Consider the following 19,019-nt stretch of genomic DNA (forward strand, 5'->3'; position numbering starts at 1 on the left):
GTGTCATAACATAAAAGCAGCATTATGATGTATTTTGAGATCTATGGGAAATTTACTTCAGACACCTACATACATAAGCATACACAACCATATGATTATTTACATGCAAATGTTTGTGTTTGTATATCCGGTCACTCAGCCATGCTTATACGCAATTTATACACAAACACTCATCCTCATATGGTCATACATTCTCTCACAAAGACCAAAGTTGAGTGACCATTCAAATAAATTTGACCATATTCTTGTCTAGGAAACGGGCACATACATATATATCGGATTGTTGGAGTGTACGAATGGATCATGGATGGATTTTGTGATATTTAAGGAACGAGTGATGGTAGGATGTTGTTTATTCACACCAAAGCCATCACCCTCATCAACCCCATCATCATTGTGTTCGTTTTTGGGCAAAGACATTCAAATATTTGTTGAGTCTTGGTTATGATGGAAAACGATGTTGATGATGATGATGATGATGATGAACTCTTTCAATTGTGAAAAGGTATTTAGATGAAGATTTGAATGACAGCTGTAGAGTAAATTTGCATTCTTTCAATATTTGTGAAACTATGTGGTTCAGTCTGGAATAGAATGAATTTGTGATCTCACGTCTATGTTGATAATAGAGTAGATTTTGTAGGTTTTTGTAGTTTGTGGAAGAACAGAAAAATAACATATAAAGTTCAGTCTTCTAAAAATGTGATATGTGATTCATAAGCAATAAATGTCATCTACAAGAATATCTGTTCGAATTAGCTACCTTTACCATGAATTTTGCCCTTCAAACGCCCGGAAAAGTCATCACATACTGTACGAAAATTGTTCTATCGGTAATGCAGCCCATTCCCGGGGAAGTGCAGTGAGATGAATTACACTTTGCTATTTTTTAGTTCCAACTTTATTCTTCACAATGTCGAAGCCGCAAAAGCCCAACGGATTGAGATCCGGAGGTTTAGGTGGCCATTGTGGGATTAAAAATGAAGCGAGAACCAGTGTTGTCCGATCGGACCAAAATTGGTCCAAAAAATTATTAATTTTTAAATTTGGTCCGATGGACGGACCAAATGAAATTTGGTTGATTTTGGTAAATTTTCGTCAAATCGATATTTTTTCAAAATTTTCTATAGAAATAAAATTTCGACAAAATCTTCTTTAGAAATAAAATTTTGACAAAATTTTCTATAGAAATAAATTTTTGACAAAAATTTCTATAGAAATAAAATTTTAACAATATTTTCTATAGATATAAAATTTTGTGCAGAAATAAATTGTAAAAAAAATTTATATAGATACAAAATTATGCAAAAATTTTGTAAAAGAATTCTATAGAAGTAAAATATTGACAAAATTTTCAATAGAAATAAAATTTTGCGAACATTTTTATAGAAATAAAATTTTGCGAACATTTTTATAGAAATAAAATTTTGACAAAATTTTCTATAGAAATAAAATGTTGAAAAAATTTTCTAGAGAAATAAAATTTTGACGCCATTTTCTGTAGAAGTAAGATTATGACAATTTTTTCTATAGAAATAAAATTTTGAAAAAAAAATATACATAAATAAAATGTGTACAAAATATTATATAGAAACAAGATTTTGACAAAATGTTCTCTATTAATAAAATTTTAACAACATTTTCTGATGAAATAAAATTTTTGACAAAATTTTCTATAGAAATAAAATTTTGACAAAATTTTCAATAGACATAAAATTTTGACAAAATTTTCTATAGAAATAAAATTTTGACAAAATTTTCTATAGAAACAAAATTTTGACAAAATTTGCTATAGAAATAAAGTTTTGACAAAAATTTTCTATACAAATAAAATTTTGACAAAATTTTCTATAGAAATAAAATTTTGACAAAATTTTCTATATAAATAAAATTTTGACAAAATTTTCTATAGAAATAAAACTTTGACAAAATTTCCTATAGAAATAAAATTTTGACAAAATTTTCTATATAAATAAAATTTTGACAAAATTTTCTATAGAAATAAAACTTTGACAAAATTTCCTATAGAAATAAAATTTTGACAAAATTTTCTATAGAAATAAAATTTTGACAAAATTTTCTATAGAAATAAAATTTTGGGAAAATTTTCTATTGCAATAGTTTTTACAAAATTTTCTATAGAAATAAAATTTTTACAAAATTTTCTATAGACATAAAATTTGACAAAATTTCCTATAGGAATACAATTTTGATAAAGTTTTCTATAGAAATTAAATTTTGACAAAATTTTATGTAGTAACAAAATTTTGACAAAAGTTTCTATAGGAATAAAATTTTGACAAAATTTTCTATAGAAATACAATTTTGTAAAAATTTTCTAGAGAAATAAAATTTTGACGCATTTTTCTGTAGAAGTAAGATTATGACAATTTTTTCTATAGAAATAAAATTTTGAAAAAAAAAAAATTCTACAGAAATAAAATTTGGACAAAATTTAATATAGAAACAAAATTTTGACAAAATGTTCTTTATTAATAAAATTTTAACAACATTTTCTGATGAAATAAAATTTTCGACAAAATTTTCTATAGAAATAAAATTTTTACTAAATTTTCTACAGAAATAAAATTTTGCAAAAATTTTCTATAGAAATAAAATTTTGACAAAATTTTCTATAGAAATAAAATCTTGACAAAATTTTCTAAAGAAATAAAATTTTGACAAAATTTCCTATAGAAATAAAATTTTGACAAAATTATCTATAAAAATAAAATTTTGACAAAATTTTCTATAGAAATAAAATTTTGACAAAATTTTCTATAGAAATAAAATCTTGACAAAATTTTCTAAAGAAATAAAATTTTGACAAAATTTCCTATAGAAATAAAATTTTGACAAAATTTTCTATAGAAATAAAATTTTGACAAAATTTGCTATAGAAATAAAATTTTCTATACAAATAAAATTTTGACAAAATTTTCTATAGAAATAAAATTTTGACAAAATTTTCTATAGAAATAAAATTTTGACAAAATTTTGTATAGAAACAAAACTTTGACAAAATTTTCTATAGAAATAAAATTTTGACAAAATTTTCTATAGAAATAAAATGTTTGCGAAAATTTTTATAAAAATAGAATTTTGACAAAATTTTCTATAGAAATACAATTTTGTAAAAATTTTCTAGAGAAATAAAATTTTGACGCATTTTTCTGTAGAAGTAAGATTATGACAATTTTTTCTATAGAACTAAAATTTTGAAAAAAAAATTCTACAGAAATAAAATTTGGATTAAATTTAATATAGAAACAAAATTTTGACAAAATGTTCTTTATTAATAAAATTTTAACAACATTTTCTGATGAAATAAAATTTTCGACAACATTTTCTATAGAAATAAAATGTTTACTAAATTTTCTACAGAAATAAAATTTTGCAAAAATTTTCTATAGAAATAAAATTTTGACAAAATTTTCTATGGAAATTAAATTTTGACAAAATTTTCTATAGAAATAAAACTTTGACAAAATTTTCTATCGAAATAAAATTTTGATAAAATTTTCTATAGAAATAAAATTTTGCGAAAATTTTTGTAGAAATAAAATTTTAACCTAATTTTCTATAGAAATAAAATTTTGTCAAAATTTTCTAGAGAAATGAATTTTTGACGAAATTTTCTGTAGAAGTAAGATTATGAAAATTTTTTCTATGTAGAAAAATTTTCTACAGAAATAAAATTTGGACAAAGTTTTATATGGAAACAAAATTTCGACAAATTTTCTATAGAAATAAAATTGTTAAAAAGGTTTCTATATTAATACAATTTTGACAAACTTTTCTATATTAATTAAATTTAACAAAAAAAAAAAAAATATTAAACAAAATAAATAAATAGAATATTGGAAATTTTTTAACTTTTATGTAATATTAATTTAATTTAGAAAAATGGTCCGCTGGTACGAAAAATGTTGGCCCAAAATAAGAATTCATTGTGCAACGCTGGCGAGTTGATGCGTGCTGAGTGGTCTTCGGCGGAAATGTTTGTCAAACGCCCGACAGAACCATCACACGCTTCCCGAATGCGGCTATGCGGTATTTTGGCCCATTGTCGGGAAGCATTGTCTGGAGGTGATCATCGACACTTTGGATTTGTTTTAGAGCCAATTTCATTTCCACAATATCACAGGTGCAATATTTCAACGTATTGTCATGTAGAGAATTTGAAGGCCAATATGCTGCAGAAATGAAGTGAGACATTCTTCGTTTACGCGTGCTGAGTGCGATGGTTCTAAACCTTGTTAAAGACTTCGGCCGCAGGCCATGACTTTAATACGGTCTTTAAGAAATTTTCCAGATAATATTCGCGATTACTTTGGCCCGACAGTCTATGAATATGAACGGGGAGTGATCATCCGTTGAGGTTTGGTCGCCAATCAGAGGTGCACATTTTTAGCTTACTCATTTGGGAATTAAACCCGATCATTTTGTTCACAAACTGCTTAATTTTGAATTGCTCCTCATCGGTGAAAACCAAATTCATGTAAGCGCAGCAACTCCGTGGCTCTATCCAATCTACCTGTTTTATGTTTAGGTGAGCTCTTGCACTTTTTGGAACATAAATTGCTTTAGTCTAAGCTAATTTGTGTTGTATCCGTTCTCGCGATATGCTCAGCTAACGCGCAAGTGTTCTATTACTGACCACTGAGAGTGTCCGGCAGTATGACTCCCGAGAGTCCAAACGACACCTTTGAGTCCGTAGGAATACTGGGACTCTGTCACACGTTTGGACCTTTCCGACTCTGAAAAGTCGGTTGGGAGCCTGTTCAACTCTTAAGAGTCTTTTCCACACTTGACATCCTGTTTTAGCTATTACACTGACCATTGAGAGTCTGTCTGGCAATATGACTCCCGAGAGTCCGCACGACTCCTTAGAGTCCGAACGACTCGGACAGTTCGCACTTGTCGAACTGTCCGACTCTGAAAAGTCGGTTGGCAGCCTGTTCAACTCTTTAGAGTGTGTTCCACACTTGAAAGCCTGTTTTTAGCTATTGAGAGCCTGTTCGACACTTCAGAGCCCGTGCATACACTGACATCTGAGAGTCTGTCCGGCTGTATGAATCATTAGACCCAGTACGACTCCTTAAGAGTCCGTATAACTTCTTAGACACCATACACCTTCTTAGGGTCCGTAGGACTTCTGGGACTCTGTCACACTTTTGGAACTGTAGGATTCTAAAAAGTCGGTTGGGAGCCTGTTCATCTCTTGAGAGTCTATTCCACACCTGGAAGCCGGTTTTGGCTATTGAAAGACTGTTCGATTCCTCATAGCTAGTACATACACTGAATTTTGAGAGTCTGTCCGGCAGTATGACTCCTTATATTCCGTACGACTCTTTCAAATTCATACAATTTCTTAGGGTCCGTAGGACTTCTGGGACTTGGTCACACTTTTGGAACTGCACGACCTTGAAAAATCGGTTGGGAGTCTTTTCTACTCTAGAGAGTCTGTTCGATACTTGAGAGTCTCTTCGACTGTTGAGAGTCCGTACGACAGTATAAATTTTGGGTCCGCCCCGTTGGAGTGTTTTCTATTCTTTAATGGTCTGTTCGAATCTGTAGGAGTCTCTTCGATTCTTTAAAGTCTGTACGACGGTATGACTCGGGAGCCACCGTGGTTAGCAATGGTTAGAATGCCCGCCTTGCATACACAAGGTCGTGGGTTCGATTCCTGCTTCGACCGAACACCAAAAATTTTTTCAGCGGTGGATTATCCCACCTCAGTAATGCTGGTGACATTTCTGAGGGTTTCAAAGCTTCTCTAAGTGGTTTCACTGCAACGTGGAACGCCGTTCGAACTCGGCTATAAAAAGGAGGTCCCTTGTCATTGAGAGTAACATGGAATCGGGCAGCACTCAGTGATAAGAGAGAAGTTCACCAATGTGGTATCACAATGGACTGAATAGTCTAAGTGAGTCTGATACATCAGGCTACCACCTAACCTAACCTAACCTGACGGTATGACTCCTTAGAGTCCGTCTGACTTACTAGAGTTTGCAGGAGTTCTAAGACCCCATAACATTTTGGGATTGTACCTATGGATCATGTTCGACACTTCAAGAGTCTGTTCGACTCTTTGAAAGTTTGTTCACATATCGAGAGTGCGTTAAAATCTTGAGAGCATGTTCAACTCTTTAAGAATATGTTCGACTTTTGAGAGTCTGTTCAAATTTCGAGAGTGCATTGAAATCTTGAGATTCTATTCAAATCTTGGAAGTTTGTTCGTCTCTTAAGAGGTTGTTCTACCGTTTAAGAGTCGGTTAGATTCTTGATGGTATGTTCGATGCTTTAAGAGCCTATCCGACTGTTTAAGAGCCGTTTTGATGATTTTTTTTTTAAGCCTGTTAGACTCTTGTAGAGTCTCTCTAAGAGTTAATTCGATCTTTGAAGGCCTATTGACATTTAAAAGGGTCTGTTCGACCCTTTCGACTCTGCAACCCTCGAGAGTCTGGGAGATTTTTGCCATTTTTTTTTTTTTTTTTTTTTTTTTTTATTATTAGTATTCATTCATATAATAATTATATACAATGTGTTTCTATGCCTCAGCGCCACTCGCTGAGGCATAGAAACACATTGTAGGACTCTTTACAAATCTTCCTATTCTATATACAACTCTTGAGAATCTGAAGAGCTCTGTATGTAGTTGTAAGCCTAAATGATGTCACGCAAATTTCTATGTTGCAGTTGAAGATTAAAGACTTAATAGAAGGACGAATTCACTAAAATGGCCACCATCATTTTCTTCATCTTAAATTCATTTCGATAATGTTACTTCTCATTCCACTTATGATATTGGAATTGTATGGATTCTCTGAATTTAGGACATCATAAAGGCAACCAAAAAAATATGAGATTCATCTCCGCAACATAATGAACAAAACGATTTCTCTGAAGTGAAAAAAAACAAGAGTCAATAATTCATTAATTAAATTAATTAAAAGGAATTAAATGGACAAAAATAATTTGTTTACTATGGAATGGAATGAATTTCACTTGAACTATGGCTAAATCCAAAAGTATACGAATTAATGATAAGTCATGAAAGGATACGATGTGAAAACCGAGAACATAGCAATAACAGATTGTCCTTTTCAATTCAGCTACACCCCACAGCTCACGGCCATGATGATGATAATGATGGTTAAACATTCTCTTCTTTCTTCTATTCCACCCCCTGGGATATATCTATTCACTGTTGTTATCGTCACCATCATCATCAACGGTCTCATCATACATAGTTTAGTTGTCATTAATTTCATTTTCCCTCTATCATTCATGCATTCAGTCTATTCAACAACAGTCACTCCTTACTTTTGAATCCTTTTTCTTGTGAAAGTATTTAGTCAAATATTTTAGGCCTATTCCTATTTGAATATGTGTATGCGAGTGTGTGTGTTGTATTGTCGCCGCCCTTCATTAACTGACACCAAGCTGGTCATGTTTTATAATTCGGATAATACACCAAGGAGTTGATTGCTCTTATTGTTCTGAGCAAAACTTTTCAAAAATTCTCTCATGTAATTTGTGTGAATAATTGAATACGTGATGATATACACATTCATTCATATAGAATAGATATCCGAGTATTATACGAACGAAAAAAAAAAATTATAACATAAGGGCGTTGGCAATTCCACGCATAACACTTTGAATGCATCCTTTGGGGTTTCAAAAATGTGCAAGAAAATTAACGTTTTGACCCATATGTTGTGTAATATCCTCGATAAGTAAAGTCCGCGTACGTTAACTGTATGTCGAGACAGGACACAGTGGTTGAAGAACAAATGAAAACTTAATTTTTCTATAAGGCTGTGGTGATTTGACCACTGTTGAGAGTATGTTTTCTCTTGAGAATCTCTGCGATACTTTGAGTCCTACGATTTCTACGCTGAAGGTATGTACTCCGTATGACTTCTGAGAGTCTGTACGATTCTTGACCCTGTTTAATGGTTGAGAGTTTGCTAGACTCTTGAGGGTCTGTTCGACTCTTGAAAGTCCGCTCAGGTCTGTTTGACACTTGAGAGCCTGTTCGACTCATTAAGAGTATGTTCTACTCTAGAGAGTCTGACCGACTCTTGGGGGTCTTTTGTTGAGATCCCGTCGATTTTTTGAAAGCCCGTTCAACACTTGAAAGACTGTTCGACACCACTAAGACTGTAGACGGTATAACTTCTGAGAGCCTGTACGATAGCACGACACCTAAGAGTATGTACCACTGTACGATTCCTGATAGTCTGTTTGATGGTTGAGAGTTTGCTATACTCGATTTCGACTCTTGAGAGTCTTTTAGACTTTTGAGAGTCTGTTCGACAATTGAGCGTCTGTTCGACTCTTGAAAGTCCTTCCAGATTTTGAGAGCCTGATCGACTCTTGGGTGGATCTCAACAAAGATCCTCTTCGACACTTGAAAGATCGTTCAACACTTGAGATACTGTTCGTTTCCACTAAGACTATACACTGTATAACTTATGAGTGCCTGTACTACTGTAGGACTCCTGAGAGCATGTACGACTGTACGATACCTGACCCTTAGGTTAGGTGAGGTGGCAGCCCGATGTATCAGGCTCACTTAGACTATTCAGTCCATTGTGATACCACATTAGCGAACTTCTCTCTACCTGACCCTTAATAGTTTGTTTAGGGGTTGAGGGTCTATTAGACTCTTAAGGGTTTGTTTCACGGACTCTCAACTGTTAGACTCCTAAGGGTTTGTTCCACTGTTGAAAGACCTTTCAGGTCCGTTTGACACTTTAGAGCTTGTTCGACTCATTCAGGGTCTTTGTCTCTTGAGAGTCTGTTCAAATCACCATAACCTGATCGACTCTTGAAAGTCTGTTCCACTCTTGGGAGCCTTATCGACAGTTGAGCGCCTGTTCGACTTTTGAAAGCTTATTCGATTCTTGGGAGTCTGTATGACTCCTTACAGACCGAAAGACTTCTGAGGCTCTGTAACGCTTTTGGACTTTTTAGACTACTTAATTATTGAGAGTCTGTACGACTCCTTAGAGTCCGAAAGACTTCTGAGAGTCTGTAACGCTTTTGGACTTTTTCGACTACTTACGAGTCTGTTCGTCTCTTGAGATTCTATATTATTGTCATATAGAATCTCAAGAGTCGAACAGACTCGTAGGGTTCGTCCAAATCCTTAGAGTCCTTAGGTCTTCTAAGACTGTAACAAGAGTACACCTCTACAAATACTGTACCGCTCCTGAGACCCAGTTCGACTCTTGAAAGCCTGTTCGACGCTTCGACTTTTGAGAGTATTTTGCTGTTCAAATCTTGAGACACTTTTGGGGCTTTAGAACTCTTGGAAATCTGTCTAACTGCTGAGAGTTTGTTCGACTCTTCAGAGTCTATTCAATACTTATGGGTCTGTTCAACTCATTAAGATTCTTTTCGACTCTGGATATTATGTTCAAATCTTGAGAGCCTGTTCAAATTATCATAGCCTGTTCGACTCTTGAAACCCTGTTCCACTCTTCGGAGCCGGTTCGACTTTTGAGATATTCTTTGATTCTTGAGAGGCTGAGCGACTCCGTAGAGTCCGAAAGACTTCTGAGAGTCTGTAACGCTTTTGGACTTTTTCGATTACTTACTACGAGTCTGTTCGGCTCTTGAGATTCTATATTATTGTCATATAGAATCTAAAGAGCCGAACAGACTCGTAGGGTTCGTCCAAATCCTTAGAGTCGTTAGGTCTTCTAAGACTGTAACAAGAGTACACCTCTACAAATACTGTACCGCTCCTGAGACCCAGTTCGACTCTTGAAAGCCTGTTCGACGCTTCGACTTTTGAGAGTATTTTGCTGTTCAAATCTTGAGACACTTTTGGGGCTTTACAACTCTTGGAAATCTGTCTAACTGCTGAGAGTTTGTTCGACTCCTCAGAGTCTATTCAATACTTAAGGGTCTGTTGGACTCATTAAGGGCGTTTTCGATTCGCAAAAAATATGTTGCCTTGGTGTTACACTACTTTTTCCCTAATTGACATTTCGCCCAAATGATAGTGTAATTCTAAAGTTATTGTTAATTTATAATATTGTGAGATATAAAGGATCCAAAATCTATGACAGTGTTCTTGATATGTTGCAATCAATTTCGAGAATGTTGCACCTTTTTCCTAATCGAAATCGCCATAAGATTCTTTTCGACTCTTGACATTATGTTCAAATCTTGAGAGCCCGTTCAAATTATCATAGCCTGTTCGATTCTTGAAACCATGTTCCACTCTTGAGAGCCGGCTGGACTTATGAGAGACTCTCAGTATGTGCGACTCTTTGGAGTCCGAAGGACTTCTGAGATTCTGTAACGCTCGTGGAATATTTCGACTTTGTTTGACCTGTTACAGCCTTTTCGACTGGAGCTCTAATAGTGTTGCGACTGTACTACTATTGGGAAAGGAATCTTGTCTGTTCAAATCTTGAGAGTCTATTCCAATCATCCTAGCCTGTTCCACTGGAGAGCCTGTATGACTTTTGAGAGCTTGTTTGATTCTTGAGTGACTATACGACTCCTTGGAGTCCGATGAACTTCTGAGATGCTGTGATGCTTTCGGAATATTTTAACTTCTTAAGAGTCTTTTCGACCCTCGGGATTCTGAACAACAAATTGACTCTTTAGAGTTCGTAGGTCTTCTAAGACTGTAACGATTTAGGGAGACAGATTGTTCGACCCTTGAAAGCCTGTTTGACGCTTCGACTTTTGAAAGATTTGTCAAATTTAAAGGTGCTGTTCAAATCTTGTGTGTATTATAAAATCTTGAGAGCTTGTTCTACTCTTAGAGTCTACGTGACTCTTGAAGTCTGTTAAAATCTTGAAGGTGTGTTCAACGTTTTAAGAATCTGCCCGCCTCTTCAAGAGTCTGTTCGACTCTTCCAGAGCTTGTAACACTCTTGACAGTCTGTTCTAGTTTTACTAGTTTTTTCAAGTCTGTTCCACTCTTGAGGGTCGCCACGACCTTGGAGAGTCCCACAACTTTTGAGAAACGTACTACTCTTGAGAGTCTCTACGACTCTGGAGAGTCTCTACGACTCTGGAGAGTCTCTACGACTCTTGAGAGTCTCTACGACTCTTGAGAGTCTCTACACCTCTTGAGAGTCTCTACGACTCTTGAGAGTCTCTACGCCACTTGATAGTCTCTACGCCACTTGATAGTCTCTACGACTCTTGATAGTCTCTACCACTCTTGAGAGTCTCTACGACTCTTGAGAGTCTCTACGACTCTTGAGAGTCTCTACGACTCTTGAGAGTCTCTACGACTCTTGAGAGTCTCTACGACTCTTGAGAGTCTCTACGACTCTTGAGAGTCTCTACGACTCTTGAGAGTCTCTACGACTCTTGAGAGTCTCTACGACTCTTGCGAGTCTCTACGACTCTTGCGAGTCTCTACGACTCTTGAGAGTCTCTAAGACTCTTGAGAGTCTGTAAGACTCTTGAGAGTCTCTAAGACTCTTGAGAGTCTCTAAGACTCTTGAGAGTCTCTAAGACTCTTGAAAGTCTCTAAGACTCTTGAAAGTCTCTACGATTCTTGAGAGTTTCTACGCCTCTTGAGAGTCTCTACGACTCTTGAGAGTCTCTACGCCTCTTGAGAGTCTCTACGACTCTTGAGAGTCTCTACGACTCTTGAGAGTCTCTACGACTCTTGAGAGTCTCTACGACTCTTGAGAGTCGCCACGACTCTTGAGAGTCTCTACGACTCTTGAGAGTCGCCACGACTCTTGAGAGTCTCTACGACTCTTGAGAGTCTCTAAGACTCTTGAGAGTCTCTACAACTCTTGAGAGTCTCTACGACTCATGAGAGTCTCTACGACTATTCAGAGTCTCTTACGACTCTGAAGAGTCTCTTACGACTCTTCTTAAGGGATTTCTTGTGGGATTCTTGAGATTCGAAACATACTATACGACGTTCAGATTTCTCGGGATTATTGTCATCCTAAATGATGCAAAATTTCAATTTTGTAATTTTTTTTTTCCATGTATAACCACCATCATTACTGAACTGAACTTTTCATTGTCATCGCCATGAGACTGCTTTTCTCTTGAACACCTTGATCACTAACAATGGTGCCATAAATGCTCATTACATGAAACAAAACCACTAACACTAATGCTCAACATTATCAGCGTACTTCCACTTTTATTTCCCAGTAGTGTCCCTCACCCCAAAGGTAGCGTGTTCCCCTTTTCCAATGGCGTATGTGTTTCATATGCATAAATAAGTATATCTGGCGATTTGCGTACACTCGTTTACATGAAAGTTTAATAGGTTTTGGATGGTGATGACATTTATGCGACACATTGTACAATGGCAAACACTCCGGTAACCCTTTGCGCAGGAAGCCATAGAAACCTTAGCCAGGTGTGGTCGACAGCAAAGTACATCTCAACTCTTCTTTTCGCTATACAATCCATCATTTCACATCATCAAAGGGCAACTTAGCCTCCTCCCCCCACTACCATTACGGTGGTTATACGTGCAGCATTTAGGTCAGTGAAATGTCCAGAGAGAGATCCCTGTGTTGCGGTGTTAATAACATGGACACACCTTAGATATCCTTTTCGTAAATGTGCGACAAAATTTTATAATTAAATGAAATTTTAAATATTTAGTTTGAGCTGCTTTTTATTTGCCATTTTAATTTAACCCAACCTTCGTGTACGTATTGTGAACCCTTCTAATGCCTGCTTCCCTCCCTTGCGAAGAACAAAAATCATTTGCCTTACTATCGTTTTATTCACCCCCTTTGTAGTGCATTAATGTTATTAACTTGATTACTACAACAACGAAAGTAATTGGAATGGAGTTCAGCATGTTGTGTAGTGACGATAGGATATTTACATTAAACATTTTCTCTGAAAGTTGATATAAAAACTATTAATTGTTAATTATTTCCCCTGGGTGAGGGAATGTCCTGTTGTGTGTTTGGTCACTCGTTGAACTTTGTCCTATTAAAATATGTTGGCTATTCTACATTATCACTGTATTTGGTCATGGTTACGGCATCGTGGTAAAAGTGGCAGAGGAGTATCGAATTATTTTGTGTTTCTTTCTGAGAATTAGGACCCATGTGATCTTTCCCTATGGGATTTTAAAAATTCTCAGGGGGTCTTATTAAGGAAAACTAATTTTCTTTATATGGTCGTCTTAGGCGAATGGTGGTGGGACTTTTATGTGATGATTGTACAATTCTGGAGATATTTTTATATAATCTACCATAAAATAAGAGGTGATACATAAACTTTGTTGTTTTGTATGTAACGCATGGGAATATTTCTCTATGACTGCATTAAAAATACTCAACTCTTGGACGATTTGACAATTTGAGTGCATTTTGTAATAAATGTCCCAATTTTCATTTGTCTTCACATCCATTCTTTTGTGTTAACATGGAAAGAGCGATACAAATACAATCCGGAATGGAATTTCGTATGCAATCAAGGTTAGGTTCGGTATAATGACAGCCTGATATTTCAGGCTCACTTAGACTATTCAGCCCATTGTCATGCCGCAGTGCATGCAATCAAAGAATTATAGGGAACGGCAGATTTATTGAAGGATAAATGAGGACTCGCCTGAGTATTACACACTCCTGAGACTCCTGCAGGCTCTCCTGATTCTTTCAGAGTGCTAAAGTCCTATAGACTATCCGGAGAGTTTGTTGACAGAATCCCGTGATTCTTTCAGACTCCTTTGAGTCTTGCAGATGTCCCTGAACCTTCCTCTGGCTCTCCTGTGTCTTACAGACTTCCCTGAGTCTTTCAGTCGTACAGATACCCCTGAGACTTGGCAATTCCGCTGAGTTTTTCAGGCTACCTTGAGTGGTACAGACTCCCCTTGAGTGGTACAGACTCCCCTTTGAGTCTTAACGACCCGCTATGTCTTTCAAACTACAGACTCTCTCGAGTCATACAGACTCTCTCGAGTCATACAGACTCTCTCGAGTCATACAGACTCTCTCGAGTCATACAGACTCTCTCGAGTCATACAGACTCTCTCGAGTCATACAAACACTCTCGAGTCCTACAGACTCTCTCGAGTCATACAGACTCTCTCGAGTCTTGCAGACTCTCTCGAGTCTTGCAGACTCTCTCGAGTCTTGCAGACTTTTTGAGTCGTAGAGACTCCCCTGAATCTTACAAGTTTCCTTGAGTAATACAGACTCTCCTGAGTCTTACAGATTTCCTTGAGTCGTAAAGACTCTCCGGAGTCTTACAGACTCTCCTGAGTCTAACAGACTTCCCTGAGTACCACGTATTCCACTGACTTTCTTACAGACTTTCCTGAGTCGTACAGACTACCGTGAGTCTTAACGCTAAGCCTTTCAGACTACCTTGAGTCGTACAGACTTTCCTGAGTCTTATAGACTCCCTTGAGGCGTACACACTCCTTTAAATTTTACAGACTCCCCTGAGTCTTACATACTTTCCTGAGTCGTACAGACTCCCCCGAGTCTTAACACTACCTTTCAGACTACCTTGAGTCGTACAGACTTTCCTGAGTCTTATAGACTCCCGTAAGGCGTACACACTCTTTTGAGTTTTACAGACTCCCCTGAGTCTTACAGACTCCCCTGAGTCTTACTGACTTTCCTGAGTCGTACAGACTCCCGTGAGTCTTACAGACACCCCTTAGTCTTACAGTCTTTACTGAGTCCTACAGACTTTCCTGAGTGTTTCAGACTACCTTGAGTTGTACAGACTCTCCTGAGTCTTACGGACTCTCGTGAGTCGTGCATACTCCCTTGAGTCGTAGAGACTTCCTAGAGTTGTACACACTCCCCTGAGTCTTACAAACTCCTTTTAAGTCTTACAGACTTACAACCTTCACTGTGTTTTACAGACTCCCTTCAATCCTACAGATTCCACTGGGTATTAAAAACTCCTTTTATTGACTCTCATGACTCTTACAGACTCCCCTAAGTCTTACAGATTCACCTGAGTATAACAAACTCCCATAGACTCCCTTCAGTCTGACACCCTCCCCTGAGTCTTACAGACTTTTTGATTTTATAAATTGCTCCGAGTCTCACAGACTCCCCTGGGTATCAAAAATCCCCAAGAGCATTAAAATTTTTCTTGATCCTTACAGACTTGCCCAGGGGGTATGTGAGACACACGCATCCATGAGCGTTACATGCTCTATAGAGTTTTACGACTCTTCTTCAAGGCCTCTGTTTTCTTCAGGAATCCACCAAGGTACAATTGTTAGCAATCCCGCCGTGGAAACAAACGGTCTTGGGTTCAATCGCAGTTCCGCCGGAACTCCAAAAGGTTTCTCAGTCTGATTTCTGAGAATGTTTTAAGAACGATTCATAATTGAGTCTTCGCCATCAGCATACGTCATATAACTCACAAATTTCTGGATCAAAAAGATATCGTTTCAGTATCAATTACTGAAACAATATCGAGAGTTTGTCAATAGTAATAACTAGACAATAATCACCCTGTCATTCCTCCTCTAACACCATTGCTCAGCATCATCGTCATTGTCACAGACTTAACCCAAACGCCTGTTTATTAAACATTATGGGTCAACATATGGTACATTTTATTTCATTACTCTCTCGCTAACTCACAAGTCATACGATACGCATCAAGCTGTAACCTTTATTGGCCTCAATATGAAGCCGTACACAGATATATGCGATGAATACAGCGCCAGTATTATATTACCAATCCTCCCCCCGGCCCCGCTCCATATCAGACGATCTTAGTCATTTCTCTATTTGAAGTCTCCATTATTAGTTGACATCATTCGTTCGTAAGTGCCACAAAATACTCTGTGGGTGTTTTAGTGTCGGTCGCAGTGTCATTTTTAGATTGCCCGTCATTCGAGTATGTATGGTGGGGTGCGAGCAGAGTGGCGGGAGGAGGATGTACATACAAATGTTTTGGCAAAATGGTTAAGCTTAGAGCGGGAAAGTCAAATGATGCGCATACAATTAAATTTCTGTTTATTTCAATGATGTTACCCCTGCTGCTCTCCAAGGACTTAATTTCTGTGTGAAGTGTCTCTGAGTGACGGCATTGGGATGATAGTAAACAATCCAAAGTCCCTCTTGTGTTATATATTTTTTGTGTATACAGTCTTATACAAGTCAGACAGGAAAAATCTTTCGAATACTCCGTTCAATGTTCCAGACTTCTGTAAAGCTTCCTTGTTGCCCTTCCGATTTGCTTGGCTCACGGAGCCCATTGAGTCTGGCCGATTCTATTGCGTTTTGTAGCTTCTATTGAGTCTTATAGACTGATTTCTTATGAGTCATGCGCACTTCCGTGAGTGTTTGAGACTTCCACGATTCTTGTAGATTCCCATTAGTTTTGGACTCCTACCATGTGTCTTATAGACTCCCATCAGTTTTGCAGACTTCCATGATTCCTTCAGAATCTTAAGAATACTACAGACCTTATGAGACTTACAGACTCTCATGAGTCTTACAGAATTCCAAGGGCTTTGCAGACTCCCATGAGTTTTTGAGGCTCTCCTGTGTGTTGGAGACTTCCATGAGTTTACAGACCCCTCCCATGTGTCTTACAGGCTCCCATCCATTCTTCAGACTCCTATCAGTCTTATAGGCTTCCAAAGGTCTTGCAGACTCCTATGATTCTTTTCGACTCCCATGGGCTTTGCAGAATCCCATGGGTTTTGCAGACTCTCATGGGTCTTGCAAACTCACATGAGTCCTACAGACTCCCATAGGCCTTACATACTCCCACCAGTGTTACAAATTCCCATGAGTCTGACAGACTTGCAGACTGCCTTAAGTCTTCCATACTATCATGAGTGTTGGATACTTCCGTGAGTCTACGGACTCCTCCCAAGTGTCCCCATGAATCTTACAGACTCCCATGTCTTACAGACTCTAATGAGTCTTACAGACTCCCATGAGTCTTACAGACTCCCATGAGTCTTACATACTCCCATGAGTCTTACAGACTCCCATGAGTCTTACAGACTCCCATGATTCCTACAGACTTCCATGAGTCCTGCAGACTCCCATGAGTTCTGCAGACTCCCATGAGTCCTGCAGACTCCTATGAGTCTTGCAGATTCCCAGGAGTCCTGCAGACTCCCATGAGTCCTGCAGTCTCCCATGAGTCCTGCAGTTTCCCATGAGTCCTGCAGACTCCCATGAATCCCATGAGTCTTACAGACTGCCAAGAGTTTTACAGAATCCCATGAGTCTTACAGACTCCCATGAGTCTTACAGACTCCCATGAGTCTTACAGACTCCCATGAGTCTTACAGACTCTCATGAGTCTTAAAGACTCTCATGAGTCTTAAAGACTCTCATGAGTCTTAAAGACTCTCATGAGTCTTAAAGACTCTCATGAGTCTTAAAGACTCTCATGAGTCTTAAAGACTCTCATGAGTCTTAAAGACTCTCATGAGTCTTAAAGACTCTCATGAGTCTTAAAGACTCTCATGAGTCTTAAAGACTCTCATGAGTCTACAGACTCCCATGAGTCTTACAGACTCCCATGAGTCTTACAGACTCCCATGAGTCTTACAGACTCCCATGAGTCTTACAGACTCCCATGAGTCTTACAGACTCCCATGAGTCTTACAGACTCCCATGAGTCTTACAGCCTCCCATGAGCCTTACAAACTCCCATGAGTCTTACAGACTCCCATGAGTCTTACAGACTCCCATGAGTCTTACAGACTCCCATATGTCTTACAGATTCCTATAAGTCTTACAGATTCCATATGTTTTACAGACCACCATGATTCCTACAGACTCCCATGAGTCCTGCAGACTCCCATGAGTCCTCCAGACTCCCGTGAGTCCTGCAGACTACCGTGAGTCCTGCAGACTCCCGTGAGTCCTGCCGACTCCTATGAGTCCAACAGAATCCTATGAGTCCTGCAGACTTCCATCAGTCTTACAGACTTCCATGATTCCTACAGACTCCCATGAGTCTGAAATTGTGTCTCCCATGAGTCTTACAGACTTACAGTGTTACAGACTCCCATGAGTCTTACAGACTCCCATGAGTCTTACAGACTCCCATGAGTCTTACAGCCTCCCATGAGCCTTACAAACTCCCATGAGTCTTACAGATTCCCATAAGTCTTACAGATTCCCATATGTTTTACAGACCACCATGATTCCTACAGACTCCCATGAGTCCTGCAGACTCCCATGAGTCCTCCAGACTCCCGTGAGTCCTGCAGACTCCCGTGAGTCCTGCAGACTCCCGTGAGTCCTGCAGACTCCCGTGAGTCCTGCCGACTCCTATGAGTCCAACAGAATCCTATGAGTCCTGCAGACTTCCATCAGTCTTACAGACTTCCATGATTCCTACAGACTCCCATGAGTCTGAAATTGTGTCTCCCATGAGTCTTACAGACTTACAGTGTTACAGACTCCCATGAGTCTTACAGACTACCATGAGTCTTACAGACTACCATGAGTCTTACAGACTCCCATGAGTCTTACAGACTCCCATGTGTCTTACAGACCCCCATGAGTCTTACAGACTTCCATGGGTCTTTAAGACTCCCATGAGTCTGTAAGACTCCCATGAGTCCTGCAGACTCCCATGAGTCTTACAGACCACCATGATTCCTACAGACTTCCATGAGTCCTGCAGACTCCCATGAGTTCTGCAGACTCCCATGAGTCCTTCAGACTCCCATGAGTTCTTCAGACTCCCATGAGTCCTGCAGACTCCTATGAGTCTTGCAGATGTCCATGGGTCCTGCAGACTCCCATGAGTCCTGAAGACTTCCATGAGTCCTGCAGACTCCTATGAGTCTTGCACACTTTCCCAATAGTTTGAGACTTCCACTTTTCTTGCAGACTCCCATGAGTTTTGCGGACTCCCTAGAGTATTGGAGACTGTCATGAGTTACAGAATCCCATAAGTCCTACAGACACTTACGAGTCTTATAGACTCCCATTAATATTACAAACCTCCAGAGTTCCCCGAGTCTTGCAGACTTTCTGAGTCTTACAGACCTCCATGAGTCTCTCATTCAGAAATAAATGTTGCAG

The sequence above is a fragment of the Haematobia irritans genome, chromosome 1 (genome assembly GCF_050003625.1).
Source record: "Haematobia irritans isolate KBUSLIRL chromosome 1, ASM5000362v1, whole genome shotgun sequence".
NCBI lineage: Eukaryota > Metazoa > Arthropoda > Insecta > Diptera > Muscidae > Haematobia > Haematobia irritans.